The following is a 19,558-nucleotide window of genomic DNA, read 5'->3' as shown; positions in this document are numbered from 1 at the left end:
CAGTCAGTTAAACACCCGACTTCATGATCTCATGGTTCATGAGTTCAAGCCCCACATTGGGCTCTGTGCTGACAGCTCAGAGCCTGGAGCCTGCTTCACATTCTGTATCTCCCTCTCCCTCTGACCTTCCCTCTCCCTCTCCCTCTCTCTCTCTCTTTCTCAAAAATAAGCATTTAAAAACTTTTAAAATAAATTATCTAGACTGCTCACAATTACCAATGTTTTGAAATATAAAAACACCTGAGGGAGGGAGAACTGTGCAGGTTAAAGAAGACCAAAGAAACATGGCGACCAAGTGTAGTCCTTGACTGGATTCAGAATTTAAAAAATAAACATTTTTGGGATGATGTGAGAAATATGAACTGGGGCTATATATCAGACAATATTATTGAATCAATAGTAAAATTCTTTAATATTGGTTAATGGTTTTATCATTATGCAAGTGAATATCTCTGATTATAGGAGACACCTGATGAAACATTTACCAATGAAATGTGATAACTTCAACTTAAGTTCAAACAAGACAGCATATACCTGTCTATCTATCCATGTACAGTTATCTATCTATACACATACATACAGAGAGAGAGGGAGAAAGAGAGAGAGAGAAAGCAAATGTTGTAAAATGATAAGTGGAGAGGTGCCTAGATGACTCAGTTGGTTAAGCATTGACTCGATTTTGGCTCAGGTCATGATCTCAGGGTTCTGAGCGTAGAGCCTACTTAAGATATTCTCTCTCTTTCTCCCTCTCCCTCTGCCCCCCTTCACTCTCTCTCTCAAAAAAAAAAAAAAAAAAAAAGGAAAATGGTAAGTGGGGACTGTAGAGAAAGAGCATATGGATGTTTACTCTTCCGTCTAGTATAATATTACAGGCAGGAAATGACTGGTCCAAACAAGAGTACCAGGAAAGAAACAGGTAGATATATGGGGTATTTAGATATCAAATACAGAAGATCAGTAGCATTTGGGAAGTGACTGGATACGAGAGGTGCAGAATACTAAGGTGCAAAATGACTGCCCAGTTTTGGTTTGGACAACTGAGCAGAGAGTGAGTCATTCGCGGAGCCGGGAAGCAGATAGGCCACTGGCGGAAGAAATAATGAATGCGGTTTGGACTTGCTGAGTTTGAGGTCCCTCTAAGTTACATAAGTGGAGATAGCAAAAAGGCAGTTGGACATATAGGTCTGATCTCAAAAATGGTCTGAATTCAACATAAATCTGGATAGTTATACGTCAGATCCACTGACACAGATTTTGTTCTAGAAGATACGTCATATGAATTCTGCTGAGTATAGCTATCACTCAGTAAAATAATTTTAGTCTTTAGTAATTAATTAGAATCATCTTCAGAATTTAAAGAATTAAGGATTCTACTTGGCAGCACCACCTTTTCTTTAAGAATGTCAGTAATTAGGTGCCTCTGAGTGGCTCAGTCGATTAAGCTTCTGACTCTTGACTTCAGCTCAGGTCATGATCTCACAGGTTCGTGAGTTCAAGTCCCACATCAGGCTCTGCCCTGACAGTGCAGAGCCTGCTCAAGATTCTCTCTCTCTTCTCTCTCTGCTCCTCCTGCACTATCTGTCTCTCTCTGTATCTCTCTCAAAATAAATAATTTTTTTTTAAATGTCAATAATTAGAGGGGTGCCTGCTTGGTCAGCTGAGTGACTGACTCTTGATTTGGGCTCAGGTCATGATCCCAGAGTCGTGGGACTGAGCCCAGTGTCTTAAGATTCTCTCTCTCTCTCTCTCTCAATCTCTCTCTCTCTCCCCCAGTCCTGCTCTCTCTCTCCTTCTCTAAATTAATTAATTAATTAATTAATTTTTAAAAGACTGTCAATAATTAGAGCTCTGTGTTGACCTGATTCTTCCTGGAACACAACGTCCCTACAATCCAGACAGAATCAGAATTCAATTTTAAGTTCAGCAACTTGGCTCTATCCTAACAGCCCCTTAAGTGGATCCCAAATGCCAATTAAATAATTAACTGTTTAACTGGGAATATAACAGTCAACACATCCAAACATTAATCTGCAAATAATGGGCATTAATTCATTTATTACAACAGATATCAGAACAAGAGTTTACTGCTAGCTAGGATTAGCCAACCCAATCATTTAAGTTAAGGACACACCATATGGTATTATTATTTTATAATATGTTTTATTTTGCATACTTCTGTAATATCTAGTATGTTATATATTATAATGTTTAATTATATGTAACATTCAAGGAAATACCATACTATCTTATAACATAAATATATGTAAAAAATAATTACTGTATATTTTTCCTAACCAGTCAGGAAAAGAATGTGTTCTAATAATAAAGAGGTCAAAATTACCAGAGAAAAATGTTTTAAGTGTTTAAAAGTTCGAGACAGAAGACAACTGGTGGACTGCTAAAGCTTCAGGAACAATTTTTTCTCCTATAGAGAGGACCATGTAGATTGGACCATCAGTCTGCCAAATTTTGAGTTAAAAAAAAATTTTTTTTTATATTGGTCTACCACTGTTAAGACTTTAGGGATTATTATATGACTAAGTTCGTTTTGGGGGTTACATACCTATAAAAGATTTGCTGAATTCTTAAGTGTATTTTATTATATTCAAGAACTTGAAGCTTTGTTTAGAAGAATGCTTATAAAATTTTATTATGGGAAATCAGGTTTGTCTAACAAAAATTCTCTTTACTGAAAAGCAAGTAACTATTGCTTTGAGAGACTGTTCTAACGTTCTCTTTCATAACTGGTCTTAGCCAATGGTTTTCACTTCCACACTTGCCAAAGACCTCTCCCAATATCTCTTTACCCTAATTTTTTATTTTGCCACCCTAAGATCATTTCTCAAATCTTCTCTTCCTGATAAGCAAAATCCCTTATATGCTACAAAGATACAGCACAAAGAGGATCAGAGGACAAGGAAAGAATGGGAAGGAGAGAGAATCACAGAAGGCCATTTGAACAGTGAGAGCCACTGACTGCCACTTGTTGGCAGGAAAGGGCAGGGGACTCGGAGCTGAGTACTATCCCGCGAAAAGATACCTCCTTCTAAATCACCAAATGCTGCAGCAACTTGTAAGTGGTTGTCAGGAGACAGAGTACAAGTCTGGTCCCTAGCACTGTGCCTCAGTGTGCACTGTCCTCTTCCACAGCACAGGATGGAAGAGAGGCCATGCCACCTTCCACACAAAGCTGGGTGAGACCCTGAGAATGAATTAATGGGATACTGCCTCAGAAGCTGTAAGCCCTATACAATTGTAATTTACTGTTACCACTGCTTTGGGTCTCTGTTGCCTCCTAATTATGTTTTGCAAAGTTTAGTCGGACCTTTCTCACTGAAACCAATGCACTCAACTCAACCTTCCGCAACTCTTTATTCAGAACGTGTCTGGCTGGTCATAGGGGACAGAAGCCCTGAGTGTGTGGCAATAAACGTGGGAGTGGGGGTGGCCTTGCAGATAAAGCTAATGTTTTAATTTTAAAACAATTTGGCAATTAGACCACGTAAGAATACAAAATACATTCAACAATTAGCAATTATGACGGAAATGCGGTATAGGTCCTTGGGCAGAAAGCGTCCACGCTTTTTTACACCAGAAACCCAAACCCTGGAACGCTAGAGATAGTGGAAAGGGAAGCGAAGAGGCCAAGAATTTGCCGCTCTGCTTGAAACACAGTACCAAAAAACCGCCCAGTGCCAAAAACTGCCATTCATTCTCGGAAACGCTCCAAGGGAAGGTGATTAATCCTGTTTACAGGGGCAATAAATTTGAGGTAAACACCCAAAGGAAAGTTAAAGAGCTGTCTCACTGGTCCCACAAACTCGGATGGAGGGAGCGGAGAATGACCCCGCGGAAACCTTGGCCCTGGCCGCCGGGTACTGTGGTAGCCGACGCACCCACGAGTTTCGCATTCCTCCAGCTCTCCCCTGACCCGCAGCGCTCCCCGCAGGCTGCGGTCCCCACGGCCACCAGCAACAGCCGGGAGGGGCCAACCGCACTTCCTGAGGCCCGTGCAAGTTACAAGCGAGTGGATGCGGCTACTGCCGCGGGTCCCGGAGCCCGCGAGCCCCGGCCCCTGCCCGGACACAGGGAATCGAGGCTCCCCCAACTCGGCGCATTCCAGCCGCAGCAAGCGGTGCCCTGACCCTCCCGGGAGCGGCATGGGGAACTGACCTGCGGCCCTGGTGACCCAGGTGACCTGGAGGCTAGGAAAGGAGACTCTCTCCGGGACAGCCCAGAAAGCGGAGCTGATCGCCCCAAGTTAGACCTGGAGCTCCCCAGTTCAACGTAAAACAAAGTGCGAGTCCCCAGGCTCTAGGAGATCGGGCACGTTTTCTCCTTCCCTTGAAACAGTCCCTTTCGTAATCCCGGGCTTGGGGCAAAAGAATTCTCTTGTAACCGCGTGCCTTCTAAAAGTCGCACAGCCTAAAATTAGTGCTTTGTTGGCTTTAGAAGTGGCCTTGGACCACCAGAGCCTCGGACCCAGAGCCAAAAGGGGACACGAGTTGCCTTACCTGAGGCAGCAAGTGATGCCAAGAGTAAGGGAAGGTAGAAGAGGCTACCTCGGGGACACACACCAACTGCACGTCCCCCCGCCCCGTCCCCTCCCCGGAACCCCACCCTCGGGAGCAGCAACGGCTAGGAGATCCAGCACGTTTCCTGCCAGGCGGCCGGCGGCGAGCCGCTCCCCTACCCGCCCACCACACCGCCACCCACTTACCACTCGCTCCTCGGGGACACCTCGGGGCCCCGCCTTCCCGGGGCCGGGGCGTGTGTCACTGGCCATCCTAGGAGGCCACGTCCCCTCTCGGAGGTCACAGCGCGAGGCACGGGTACTCGACCCTCCCAGCCGGCGGGGGGAGGAGGGCTGGGGGAGCCGCACCCGTCGGAGGAGTCTGGGTCACTCCCCACCAGACGGATGGCGAGAACCTCCCCGCGGGAGCTCTCTCCGCGTTTCTGGCACCCTCCCTCTGCCGCCGGGGGGAGCCGAACTCGGGTTCCGAGGAAAGTGCACGAGAAAGTTGGTGACATCTCAAGACTCGGCCCCGAGAAGGAGATCGCGACGCACGGTGGAAGCCGCAGAAAGACCATCCTCCCGGCAGCCCACGCCCCACTTCCCGGGGCTGCGACACTGCACGGGCTTACCTGCTCCAGGACCCGCAGGCCCGCGCCGCCTGCCTGCCAGCCGCCGCCGCCGCCGCCGCCGCGTCCCGAGCGGGCCGCGCTCCTCTGGGCGTGTTTGGGCCGTCAATGATCGCGGGGGAGTGTGCGAGCGTGAGTTCCGTGGAGCAACGTGCTTTAAAAAGGAAATGTGAAGGACCAGACAAATCCGAAAGGAAAAAAAAAAAAATTTTTTTTTTTGACACCCGATTGAAAACGCCCCCAACTTGTGCAATCTTCCTGCCCGGTAGTTCCGCCAAAAACAAAAACAAAACAGTCCAAGCGCAAACCTGGAACCGGCGCGCCGGCACCAAGTTGGCCAAACACTAGAGAGTTTTCCGTCTGCAGAAACGACCCGGGAGAAAGGAGGCACCGCTCCCCGCGGTGCTCCAAGCGGCTTCGGGAGAAAGCCCGCGGCCGGCTGCGGCTGCCCGCTCCCCTCCTCCGAGGAAAGGCGACTCCACAACTTTGTGCGCGAGCGGCTCGCTCCGGCGGCTCCTCCTCCGCCTCCTCCCCCGCCGCCGCCGGCCTGCCCCTTTGTTGGAGAGCGGCGCAGGAGGCAGAAGAGGGAGGGGGCGCGCCGCCGTCCCCCCGGGAAACGGGCTCGCGGCCGGGCACCCCGGGGCCGGCCCTCCCCGGGAGGAGGCGGCCGAGCGCTCCCGCCCCCCCCCCCCGGCCCTCGGCCCTCGGCCGCCGGCCCCTGCCGCCGCAGGCCCAGCAACTTTGTTCCGAGAGAGCCGCCCCTCTCGGCTCCGGTTCGGCCCCGGCCCGGCTCAGGCGGCCACCGCGGGCTGGGCTCCGGGAACGTGGCGCCCCGGGTCACCTGACCGCGCGCCCCGTCAATCAGCTCCCGCCCCGCGCTCCCTCCCCGCCCGCAGCGGCCGGCCCGGCGCTCGGCTGGCCTGGGGCTGCGCGCCCCGCGCGGCTCCCCGAGCGTGCGGCGCGCCGGGAGCTAGGAATGGATGCCTGGCGCAGCACCATCCCCTTTATTCAGATTACCCGAACGTGTGAGTCACGCCCCCACCTCGGGCAAACCGGGTAGTTGTGGAGATCTTGTTCTCTTCCAGAGGTAAATCTCCATTTGCCCCCTCCACTCACCCCACCTCCGTTTGCTGACGTTGCTGATTTGTAGATCCTACTTCCAAGGGTGTGTTTATTTTAGCTTTCTTAGTGTCGCTTTTAGTGTGAAGAGAAACTTGAATTTCGTTTTATATTCGTTCATACCTACAAATAGTGCCTATACTGGCCTTATTTTTCTTATTTTCAAATATACACACACACCAAGATAGACCTCGAATAGCCTGTCTCAAGGTTGAGGCGTTGGTAAAGAAAATCTGGGGAAAAATCACCGTGTATTTCCTGTGCATTTCTCTTAGTTACATGTTTCACTCCTCATGTGTTCCTGTGATTCTTTTACATCGTCATCGTACTTGGGGAGGGGGAGGGGGAGGGGGAGAGGGAGGGGGGAGGACAGCAACCTAAGTTCCTAGTTGCAAAAAAAAGGAAAGGATGATTGATAACTGAGCAGCTCTGGCTTATTCCTGGTTTAATATTTGAAAGTTAATTTACGAGTTAGTAAAGATAAATCACTAGGGGATTTATTAAATGCTTTTTTTTTCCCCCAGAAAGAATTCCCTAGTTTTTTATTAGCTACAAAGTGTTCCCTCATTCCTAAAGGGTGTTGGAGTGGTAGGAGGTAGTGGTAGATAGTGTTGTTTATAAGGTCTCTACCTTAGCTTCCTTGCTTTGGGGAATTTTCTTCATATAATCCCACAACACATCCAGGTGATTAACTTCAAGTGGGTATAATTTATTCATTCACTTTTATTGGTTCATTCATTTAACAAATGTCAATTTATGGCCTGCCAGTTCCAAGGCCCTGTGAATGATGAGAAGAAAAATCAGATAGAGATCTTGCCTTAAAGAATGTCAAATCTAACAAGTGAGATAAGGCATGAAAACAAATAAGGATATGCAAGATCAGCGATGATAAGTGCCATAAGAAAAGGACAGATCAAGTGCTACTTGGGTCTGTCTGTATCAAAGTACAATGAGGTTTACTGATAATTCTACAGACTCTTAAAGCTGTTCATCATGCACTGTATCCTCTTGGTTGAGTTGATGGAAACTCAGATTCCTCCTTTAAAATAAAATTACATTGAAGCATTGAAGGAATTCGTTGCTTGAAAGTGAAAAGCACTTTGTAAATTGCAAAATGCTGGACAAATATTACTTTATCTAACTCAAAATTTTGAAAAACACACTTGCTTGGGGACCTAGAACCTCTGAGTTTCTTAACCACTGAGGGGATGTCTGGCTAAGCTTCCCCAAAGGCCATAAGGAAAGAGTCATAAGAGTACAGTCACCATCTGTACGGGAGTGACTCCACCCACACCTCCAGCTTCAGTGGCTGGTTACCTGGAACCTGCGTGGTATTTGTAGCCCTTCTCCCCTCACGGAGAGACTGATATTCTCTGTAGGCCATGGACAGAGACAAAATAAAGAACTTCCTGCTGTTGGGATGACCAAGAGGTCCCAAGCTGGTCCTGTTCCCTGTTTCCTTTGCAAGTGGAGAAACCACTCTTAGTGGAAGATTTTGACCACAGAAGGCCACGTTTCCATACAGCAGACAGTATGATCTTCCTTTGCAGCCTGAGAATCAAGTTGTAGGGGAAAGTGGAGACAGACTACCAGGAGGTGGGTAGCAGTTAATGCACCTGCATCCAACATTCCAGCTGTGGTCCATGCACTGGGGGCATTGGCTTGTGATGACAGAACTCAATGGGTTTTGTCTCCCCACCCAAAAGAGCAATGGAGAGCATTCAAAGAAAGTGATAGGAATGTGGCCCAGAGTCTACCATTAACTCGAACTCTGAATTGCCCCATTGTCACCACAGAACAGTGAAAATTCCAGAAAACTGAACTGATATCACTGGGACAAAGCCCTTGACATAGGAGAAAATATGAGTAGTATATATATAGATTCAGATATAGAAATATATCCATCTTTACATATATATAATATAAAGAGAGATGATTCTACATAGATACTCTTCATATGTAGGGAACTGCATCCTAATATAAGAGCCAAAAAGAAAATCTTCTTACTAAACTTTGTATACAATGAATATAGTATATGTAGCAAGAGTATATAAATGTGGTTTCTCTTTAAACTATAGACACATAGGGAAACACATAATATATAAAAAGCAGGGCACTCCTTCAGCTTTATCCTTGGTGTTGACTATAAATAAAGCCCTGCATGGAAGCATTTAAGAGAGGAACAAAGGTTAGGGAATTTAACTTTTCTTACCTTTTCCAGGTCAAGAAAGTGGTTTATATATATTAGATACCAGAATACTTGCTGAATGTTGTTGCTGTATTCTTCAGTCAAATATCCAGTATTTATTGAGCAAGTTGAAAATAGATATAAATAAAATTATTTGTGATACAATTAAGGAAACTAATAATAATGCATGAAACTTTTAGAGACAAATTAGAATGAAGGCAGAGTTTCTCACACTTTCATGAGCTCAAGAATCACGAGGGAGAATATTTTAAATTCAGATTGCCTACTAACTCCCAGAAATTCTGATTTGCTAGGTCTGGTGAGGCCCAGGAAGCTGCAATTTTAATAAACAATCCACGAAGGTAGATCAGGATGGTTGGGGAATCTTACTTTGAGCCACTGTTCCCTAAGGAGCTGGCCTCAAATAGGCCACTTTGGATGACTGGAGGAGTCTAGAAATTGCCCTATAAGAAAAACATTGCCCACTGGATCGATCATAATTTCAAAATGCCCACAATTAGCTTTATCTCTGTGAGTTCAAGTGTTTTGTTCAGTTGTGGATCACCCTTGAGGTTGTCGAGGGTCATTAACACCTCAGGAGCATTCTGGGAAATTCAGCCTGCCCTGTGGTACAGAGCCTGGCAAACCCTGACCAAATGCTCTGCAGAAAAAGTCTGCTGGCAGGAGGGGAGGGAGGAGAGGACTGATGAAGGTAGGGGAGTTGAAATGCAGGTCCAAAGAAGCTAAGGACAAAATAAAAAGACCAAGCGGTTGAGGAGAAAAGAGTAATTAATTGATGGAACAAAAGGAGAGAATAAAGGAGGCCCCAAAAGAGAAGCAAGAGGCAAAGAGGGAGTAGAGGATAAAACCCAGACCCACCTCTTCACAGTGTGCTGCCCCTGAGAACCAGACAGCTCTCTGAGTTAAAGGAGTGTCCTATGTTGGGGTTATCAGACTTGTCACTTTTACTTGGTTTCATTTGCATTGCATAATTTGGCGATGTTGGTACTGGAAGGGATTTTACAGTTTCTCCTTCAACCCTCTTAGTCACGTGTGGCTCCAGAAACAAATGACAAAGATGTAAAACAGGCTAAGGGAGTGCATTTAGGTAACATAAAAATCTATTGGGGGGAAATGTCCAAATTACTAAGAAGTAAAGAGAGCATCCCTAGGTTATATAAATTCGAAGGAACAGGAGGAACAGAAGACAGAGTTGTTGAAAGCAATCAAAGCTGGATTTAAGTTGCCTGAGTGCTAACTATTAAATTGACAGTGATTTTGGCACAAAAACAGACACATAGACCAATGGAATAGAATAGAAACCCCATAACTAGACCCACAAACGTATGGCCAACTAATCTGTGACAAAGCAGGAAAGAACATCCAATGGAAAAAAGACAGTCTCTTTAACAAATGGTGCTGGGAGAAGTGGACAGCAACATGCAGAAGGTTGAAACTAGACCACTTTCTCACACCATTCACAAAAATAAACTCAAAATGGATAAAGGACCTGAATGTGAGACAGGAAACCATCAAAACCCTAGAGGAGAAAGCAGGAAAAGACCTCTCTGACCTCAGCCGTAGCAATCTCTTACTCGACACATCCCCAAGGCAAGGGAATTAAAAGCAAAAATGAATTACTGGGACCTTATGAAGATAAAAAGATTCTGCACAGCAAAGGAAACAACCAACAAAACTAAAAGGCAACCAACGGAATGGGAAAAGATATTTGCAAATGACATATCGGACAAAGGGCTAGTATCCAAAATCTATAAAGAGCTCACCAAACTCCACACCCGAAAAACAAATAACCCAGTGAAGAAATGGGCAGAAAACATGAATAGACACTTCTCTAAAGAAGACATCCGGATGGCCAACAGGCACATGAAAAGATGGTCAACGTCACCCCTCATCAGGGAAATACAAATCCAAACCACACTCAGATATCACCTCACGCCAGTCAGAGTGGCCAAAATGAACAAATCAGGAGACTATAGATGCTGGAGAGGATGTGGAGAAACGGGAACCCTCTTGCACTGTTGGTGGGAATGCAAATTGGTGCAGCCACTCTGGAAAACAGTGTGGAGGTTCCTCAGAAAATTAAAAATAGACCTACCCTATGACCCAGCAGTAGCACTGCTAGGAATTTACCCAAGGGATACAGGAGTACTGATGCATAGGGGCACTTGTACCCCAATGTTTATAGCAGCACTCTCAACAATAGCCAAATTATGGAAAGAGCCTAAATGTCCATCAACTGATGAATGGATAAAGAAATTGTGGTTTATATACACAATGGAGTACTACATGGCAATGAGAACAAAATATGGCCCTTTGTAGCAACGTGGATGGAACTGGAGACTGTGATGCTAAGTGAAATAAGCCATACAGAGAAAGACAGATACTATATGTTTTCACTCTTATGTGGATCCTGAGAAACTTAACAGAAACCCATGGGGGAGGGGAAGGAAAAAAAAAAAAAAGAGGTTAGAGAGGGAGAGAGCCAAAGCATAAGAGACTCTTAAAAACTGAGAACAAACTGAGGGTTGATGGGGGGTGGGAGGGAGGGGAGGGTGGGTGATGGGTATTGAGTAGGGCACCTTTTGGGATGAGCATTGGGTGTTGTATGGAAACAAATTTGACAATAAATTTCATATATTGAAAAAATAAATAAACATTAAAAAACTTTAAAAAATAAATAAATAAATAAATTGACAGTGATTAGTTGTATGAGCTTATGGAACTTACTTGATCTTTAGCTTTGTGTCTATGAAATAGAAAGAATGCCTCCCTCAAATGTTGGGAGAATCCAATGCTTGATATGAAGCATTCATCACAGTATCTGAGGTTTTTTACTATTATGTTCCTTCCTCTGTCTTAACTCAAGATGATTTGCTGCCATTTTGTGATTATCTTCATTTATCATTTTATTGAAAACTTTCTGGATGGAACCCCCATTATCTGCTGAGGGGCTGGGTGTGCCAATGACAATAAGCCACAGTGGTTGTCTTCAAAAAGCTACTGTCTAGTGCAGGAGACCAACATATAATAGACAATTATAAATTATTATGAGTACATCAGTACAGCCAAAATGTAACATGACCCAGAAGAGGGACATGTAACCCAATAGGAGGAGGACAGGGATAGAGGGTATCGAAAAGTGACACCTGAGTCAAGTCTTAACAGATGAATAGGAATCATAAAGGACATCTGTTGTCTTGCCTCTGCCCAGCATCTTTCCCCTCTTTTTAAAGGAACATTACCCCTTCCTTTGGGTAATTGTTCCAATCAAATTTTGTGGGGCTGCCAATCATATCTCCACCTAGCCTTGGGGGAGGCTCATGACTCCAGAACAGTCAACCATAGGCCTCAACCCCAGGCATAGTGATTAATCCAAGAGGGACAAAGGGAGATCTAGGCTAAACCCACACATGTCCTTTCAGAGGAATTTTCCAGAATAACACTGGAAAGGAAACTTCTCTTTTCTCTTTGGAATTAATAAACCGGAGTGACATAAAACTGAGACTACCCCCACAATCCCCCCCCATGCCCCTCTCCTCCCCCTTCTACTTGAGTTCTATACCTACAAAAGGAGAAAATGAAACCATCACACAAGGAGCTGAAAAATATGGAGAAAATCTTGAGGACACGGGAGTCCTTGGTTTTCATGCACAGAGGCAGTGCCCTCTTCACAATCCCCTTTTTTATGAATGTTGGCTTGCGTTGGAATTCTATGACTTGCAACTGCCCAAGCCAGTCTAATGTAAAAATTAACCAGGAAAAGAGGAGGCCTAAGTGAAAGCTTGAGGGTAAGAAAGAGCATAGGGTTTATGTGTGTGGTGCTAGGTTGCAAGAGGAACATTTCCTTTTGTTGAAGTCCTGCTTGAGCTCCCCAATTCCCTAGAGACCATGCTAGACATGCTAACCCAAATTCATCCACTGCCTTAGCCTGGTAAGGTAGGGATCACCATAGAGATTTCTAGGCCATTTTTATGTATTTCATCTACCTAGATTATGCCCCACCCATAGTAGAATTGAAACATGTCCTAATTCATGACCTATTTGGTAATAGCCCTAAACTTCAGCCAGCTATGACTGCTTCTCTATCCAGGGCCAGTCTTCAGGCTCCTGGATACACCCTTAGGTCTACTAATAGATACAGCGTGTAGCATTGAGAATCCAGTCTGGGTTGTGCTTCTCCTGCTCCAATACAATTCTGCAGACAGGAAGGCTTGATTAGGTGAGGTCAGTGTTCCTGACACCTCTCTGGAGGCCAAACATTCCATGGCCAGCTGACCGATTTGAAAGGGAGTGACTTTACAACCCAGACTGTCTCCAAAGCCCCTCCTTTCGTAGACTCCTCCCTCTGGGCAGCAGCCTCTCTGAACTGTGGAGACATGGCCAGCATGACTTTAACCTGAGCCTAACTAAGTGATGATATTAACCAATGGGCCCTCCATTTTTTTTTTTGCATCTAGAAAAACACCCCTACTGTTTTCAAGTGGATGCCAAACTCTTCTGTGTACTTACCCTGCTTTTAAAAGACATATTGCCACATAGTTTCCCCATCCAATGTTATGCGTGCCTGGAGGGCAGTGGCCTCCTTCCCCCAGAGAACTAGCAGGGGCTGCAGATGCACTGATGGGCGTCTCCTTGGTGATTATTAGGCATTTCTGGCCATGTGACCCTAAGGAAGAGCCCAAGGATCCAATCACTGTAACAGGGTAAAATATTGGGCAGTTTGGGGCACCCGGGTGGCTCAGTCAGTTAAGCAACAGACCGTTGATCTTGGCTCAGGGCACGATCTCACAGTTCATGAGTTCAAGCCCCCAGTCAGGCTCCGTGCTAATGATGTGGAGCCTGCTTGGGATGGTCTCTCCTTGTCTCTGCCCCTTGCCTGCTTGTGGTCTCTCTCTCTCTCTCTCTCTCTCTCAAAATAAATAAATAAGCTTAAAAAAAATATTTGGGCAGTTTATTGGTATTATGCAGAAAATTTTAAGTACCAGTTATTTTAATAAATGCAACTATTTTGTTTTACAAAGTTAGGGCAAACTGCTTCTCGGCATAGTTACAATCACCACAGATCTCAAACTAGTGGCTGCCTGCCACTGGAAAGAAATCATGTCACAACGTCAAGTGTACCCTTCTTCCAACAGGCATCTTCAATCATGTATCTGCTCTTTGCAAAGAAAAAAGGAGGTTTCATTTCTATAATCTACTTAGGTACACACTGTGCCCCTGCGTTGGCACAGCAGTTACCTCTATCCAGGAGGTGTCCCAGAAAATCTGAGGAACCTAAGGGGTCATCACTCAACTCAAGTGTGCAGCCAGAGCCTTCCTCAGAGGATCCCTTTTTTCATGTTTGTTTTGTTTTGTTTTTTGAGGTTTGAAACACAGGTTTTATGTATTTATTTATTTTTATGTAATTTATTTTTTTAAATTTACATCCAAGTTAGTTAGCATATAGTGCAACAATGATTTCAGGAGATCCTTAATGTAGATCCTTGATGTAATGATTTCAGTAGATTCCTTAATGCCCCTTACCCATTTAGCCCATCCCCCTCCCACAACCCCCTCCAGGAACCCTCTGTTTGTTCTCCATACTTAAGAGTCTTCAGAGGATACTTCTAAATTAAAATAAGGGCCAAATTCTTGTTTGCATTTGTGATCATCTTGGCATCACGAAGAGTTATTTTATTTGTTACAGTAATATGAGAAGAACACATTAAGGTATCTTCACCTTAATAGGTTGAAGATACATTCTTGCTAAATGATGGTCTTAAGATAACAAATCTTGCTATCTAAAAACAAGGCTTCCCTGTACTTATTTCAAACTCAGAGAGATGGGTAAATTTGTTTTTCATGCAACACATGGAAGCACATGGACAGTGGACTTAAAAGAACCCATGACACAGCAATGAGTGCCATATTTAAATTTAGAGTAGCAGTTTAGTTGCATTAAAGCAACATCTGTCACATTAAGTTTATGTTGTTAATTTGAATTAAACATGTGATTTTCTTGTATTAAGTTCATTTTTTGCTTTTGCTTATATAAATCCACAAGAGCTATAAGCATAAATAATCTATACTTACATTTGTACACATTTAAGTAATATTATAATTAATGTAAGTCAGTGCCTGAAGTCCATAGATTTTATTTTTCCTTGAATAGAGTTGGAACATTACTAAAGTTTGCAAAACATTAGCCATGTTAAGACTGATCAGGGGGCACCTGGGTGGCTCAGTCGGTTAAGGGTCCGACTTCAGCTCAGGTCATGATCTCACCGTTCGTGGGTTCGAACCCCGCGTCAGGCTATGTGCTGACAGCTCAGAGCCTGGATTCGGATTCTGTGTCTCCCTCTCTCTGTGTTCCTCCCCCACTCATGCTCTGTCTCTCTCTCTCCTTCAAAAATAAATAAAAACATTAAAAAAAATTTTTTTTAAAAGACTGATCAGTATGATCATAGATTTTTATAAAATATTATTAGAAACATCAAAACCGTAAGTCACTGTGTTTGTATAAAAGCTAAATACTTCAAATTCTATATAGTCAAAAACTCAATTGCAGTAACTTTCAGATACAGCTGGAGATTGAAAACATCATCTAATCTTGCTTCTTCCAAACCCCACTGAAATTAACCGAAGAGACATATTTTAAGACATAAGACCACAAGTTGAAAATGGCAGTGGCAACAACACTTTTGAAAGATGTGCGTAGTCAAGTGGAAATTGACTTGCAGTCCTGAAAAGGCTTAACTCTAAGTCAGCAATGGGGACCGCTGAGAGTAAATCTAATTTCCTCTGAACTGTTGGCCCGAGGCCCAGGAACTGAAGGCACCAGGTACCCTGGAAGTGGAGGGTGATGGGGAGATGATAAAAAGGATTGGTTGTAAGAAGAGTTAGATCTCTCGAGTCACTGGCCTTCCTCACCCAGTTGGGCAACTGCCTCTCCTCCTCCCCAGCAGAACATCAGAAATGTATTCTGTGGATCAGAGAAATCAGGGAATCTCTGGAAGGGGAAACCAAGTCAAGGGTAGGGAAACTGTCCCCAGAACCACAGGGAATGAATATGCATATTCAGAGCTGACATCCCCGGCCTCCCCTCCAGTATAACTTCCCAGAATAACGGCAATAATGGCGGCTGGGGCGCCTGGGTGGCTCAGTTGGTTGAGAGTCTAACTTCAGCTCAGGTCATGATCTCATGCTTTGTGAGTTTGAGCCCCGCATCAGGCTCTGTGCTGACAGCTCAGAGCCTGGAGCCTGCTTCGGATTCTGTCTTCTTCTCTCTCTGCCCCTCCCCACTTGTGCTCTGTCTCTCTGTCTCTCAAAAATAAATAAATGTAAAAAAAAAAAAAAATTTTTTTTAACAAATAAATAAATAAATAAAAATAATGGCTGCTAAGCATTTATCCTCCACACAGGAGACTGGGAGCACACTCTGTGGGAATCTAAACAGCCTAAGAAGAAACATTTAAAGGTAGACAATAGAGGTTCTAAGACAAACAGTTGACCCACATCACCTGCATCACAGCTTTTTATTTAAACACCCTTAATTATGCATGCACAATTAAGGATCATTAGACATCTGAGGATATATGCCCTAGCACAAATGTTGGAATAAAATACATAAACAGAAATGGCAATTTGAAGGGAACAATGACTAGGCTGGCAGGGAAAAGTCTTTTTTAACTAGTGTCCATGGAAGATGATAGAAGGTTTTCAGTGAATAAAAGAATAGGAAGCTCCAAAAAAACAAAAATACAAAGAGAATAAACAACCAAAAATGTAAGCATTGTTGTAGAAATGAAAGTTCAGTAGATGAATCAGAAGACAAAGTAAAATGAATCTTGCAGAGAGAAAACAAAAAGAAAAAAAATCATGAAAAATAGGAGGGAAAGCATAAACAAATTAAAAGAGCAGCACAAGAGAAGTCCCTCAAAAACAGACTAAGGAAAACAATTATTTCCTCAATGAAATAGCTTAAGATTTCTGAAAATTGCAGGATACATATTTCCAGTGTGAAAGGGCTTCCCAAGTATCAAGTAATGAAAACAGACCTACACTGAGACACATTATGGAGATATTTTATTATTTTTTTAAATGTTTATTTATTTATTTTGAGTGAGAGAGAGAGAACACGAGCAGGGGAGGGGAGGAGGGAGAGAGAGAGAGAGAGAGAAAGAGAGAGACTGAGAGAATCCCAAGCAAGCTCTGCTCTGTCAGTGCAGAGCTGGGCATGGGGCTTGATCCCACAAACTGTGAGATCATGACCTGAGCCGAAATCAAGAGTCAGATACTTAACTGATTGAGCCACTGAGGTGCCCCATAGAGATATTTTAGGATGTAGAAGACAATGAGAAGATTCTGTACGTTTCCAGAAAGGTGGAGGGGAAAATATCATATACAAAGTAACAGAAATCTAAATAACTTGGAACTTCTCAACAACTACACAGGAAGTTAGAAGAAAATGGAGCAATGCATTCAAAATTCTGAAGGGAAATTATTTCTAATGAATATTAAATATCTAACTTTTCAACTAAGTGTGAGGGTACAACATTGAAGCTTTCCCTCCACTTCACACACACCACACCCCTTTTTTAGGACAGTTTCTGAAAAACACGTACAACCAAAACCATGAGGTGAATCACAAAAAGGAAGCCATGCTTTACAGGATAGAAGAGATCCAACACAGGAAAAATGCAAAGGAATCTTCATATTTACCCAGGATGATGCACCAAGCATGGGGGCAACACAGCTGGACTCATACGGGCCCAAATACTTCAGAGGAGATTAAAAAGATAAAATTGATATAATACCCAACACACATAAATGCATCCAGAAGATATTTAAACATCTGGTAGACATGTGTACATAGAAATAAGGGTGTACATAGAAAACTAGGCAAATGAGAAAACAAGACAGTTCTTAACTGAGGGAAAACTACAAGTTGAGCAGTAATAGAAGTAATCACAGTTTTCTATATGACTCAACACTGAGTAGCCTACAGAGTCATAAAAATGTAACCCTGAATATTGAGTCAATCAAAATTACAATAAATCTCAATCAGCAGGATGAACAGCTGAGAAGTGTTTATGACTGGGTTTGGTAAGAGTGGAAGAGACAAGATATCTAAATCCTCATCTTCATGATAGGAAGTCAATAGACAATATCTAAACCTGAAAAAAACCAAGAAGTAATGTCATAAGCTTGTTTCTTAGAGATATGCAAGTATTAACAGAAGTATGTAGTACTTTTTCCCCTCACCAATACTGTGCCTTTTACTCCTGTGACTTACACATTCCATAACTGGAAGCCTCGATCTCCCACTCCCCTTCACCCATTTTGCCCATCTTCCACCCCCTTCCCTTCTCTGGCAACCATCAGTTTGTTGTCTGTATAATCTGACTCTGTTTTGTGTTTGTTTATTCTTTTTTGTTTTCTGTGTTTTCTTTTTAGATTGCACTTAGGAGTGGAATCATATGGTGTTTGTCTTTCTCAGTCTGACTTATTTCACTTAGCACAATACCCTCTAGGTCCATCCATGTTGTCTCAAATGGCACGATCTCATTCTTTTTTGTTACAGTGTAATATCTCAGCATATACACACCACATTTTCCCTATCCATTCGTCTATTGACCTAAGTGTCCACCAATAGAAGTGTCTTTAAAAGATCAAGGTAGATGCTTCTTGGAAAGGGGATATGGAGAAAAAAGGTCGGAAACAATTTGTCTTTGCAAACTTTGTAGAACTAGCCAATTCTTTAAATTTTGTGCCCATTTAACCTTAATAAAAGTAACAAGCTCACGGAATTCATAAGGTCATTCAAAATCATACAAAGAGCAGTGGTTTATGGTTAGAACCAGAGATTCAGATCTAAGAACAGGATGCAGAATATATTATGAGAGAAACTTTAATACTGGTTTACATTAAGCTGCTGGGTTGAAACATTTCAACATGATGTTATTGCTATGAAATAGTTGAGAAAAATCAAAAGAAAACATTGTGTGAAATGTTTTTGCATTAAAGGTATTGGGAGCTGAGCAAATGAAGTTTTATTTTTTATAAAGTCATTTAATTTCCCAGTGTATCCAACAGGTTTAATACTGCTTTACATTAAGTAGCAAAGCTCTCTTTGCAGGTGATCAAACTTTCTAGGTCAAAATAATAGCACTTTGTTCCCAAAGATGCAAGTGAGAACTAAGAGAATTGCTTTAAAGAATCTTTTCTTTTTTAAAATTTTTTAAATTTTATATTTTTACTTAAAAATTTTTTTAATTTTATTTATTTTTGAGAAAGAGAGAGACAGAGTGTGAACAGGGGAGGGGCAGAGAGAGAGGGAGACACAGAATCTGAAACAGGCTCCAGGCTCTGAGCTGTCAGCACAGAGCCTAACACGAGCCTTGAACTTGTGAACCACCAGATCATGACCTGAGCCAAAGTTAGACGCTCAACGGACACTTAACCGACTGAACCACCCAGCCACCCCTAAAAAATCTTTCCAATAATCACCTCCCAGTTGTGCAGCTTTATACATTTCTCTGAGTATTTTCTCTTTTCTACTTGTATGTCTTTCTATCATTTCCATTTCAGCATATCTACACTGGAACATCCCTTCAGTATTTTCTCCCTCTCTACTCAGTCCATTCAATTGGCACAATTCTGGTCACTGTAGCTTGATCCTAGCTTGAACCTAGTGTTCTTTTTCTTTTCTTTTTCTTTTTTTTTTTTCTTTTGCTGTTGTTGTTGAACCTAGTATTCTTGCCCCTCCTCCCACTCTCAATATCTAAGGGATTAATAAATTCTACTGAGTCTTCCTTGTTTCATACAAGCTGTGTTACCAATTCCCAAACTGATCACTCCTTCTCTGTACCTGAACTTTTGTCACGTCCTTCCAATTGGGCTCGCTCATCCAACTCTTCTTCTTTCAATCCATCCTACACTTTTCCATCACATCAACTCATTAGCATGGTAATCAGACAATTCCAAGAGTATTCAACAGCTCACGTTAGCCTGCAGGATAAAATTGGCTTCTTGAATGTAGCAGCAAACTAGTCTTACTATTTATTCTCAGACTTCTTTAGCCACTTTTTGTCAAGAAGTCTTTTGCAG

At 43.2% G+C, this 19,558-nt stretch overlaps 1 protein-coding gene across 3 annotated transcripts in view; it reads right to left on the bottom strand.

Moving 5' to 3' along the window:
- UTRN (utrophin) overlaps positions 1-19,558 on the bottom strand; it is a 569,571-nt gene that overhangs the window by 509,756 nt on the left and 40,257 nt on the right. The window contains exon 1 of one of the 3 annotated variants that reach the window (XM_060614425.3): positions 5,146-5,261. The exons of 1 other annotated variant lie outside the window; for it this stretch is intronic. The gene's annotated coding sequence lies outside the window, so the exon portion shown is untranslated. Of the gene's footprint in view, positions 1-4,514; positions 4,596-5,145; positions 5,262-19,558 lie in introns of those variants that run through there. One more of the 3 variants, XM_078447414.2, reaches the window with a different exon arrangement.

Source organism: Panthera onca, chromosome B2, assembly GCF_046562875.1.
Source record: "Panthera onca isolate mPanOnc1 chromosome B2, mPanOnc1 haplotype 2, whole genome shotgun sequence".
NCBI lineage: Eukaryota > Metazoa > Chordata > Mammalia > Carnivora > Felidae > Panthera > Panthera onca.
This window is presented reverse-complemented; position numbering and strand designations above follow the sequence as displayed.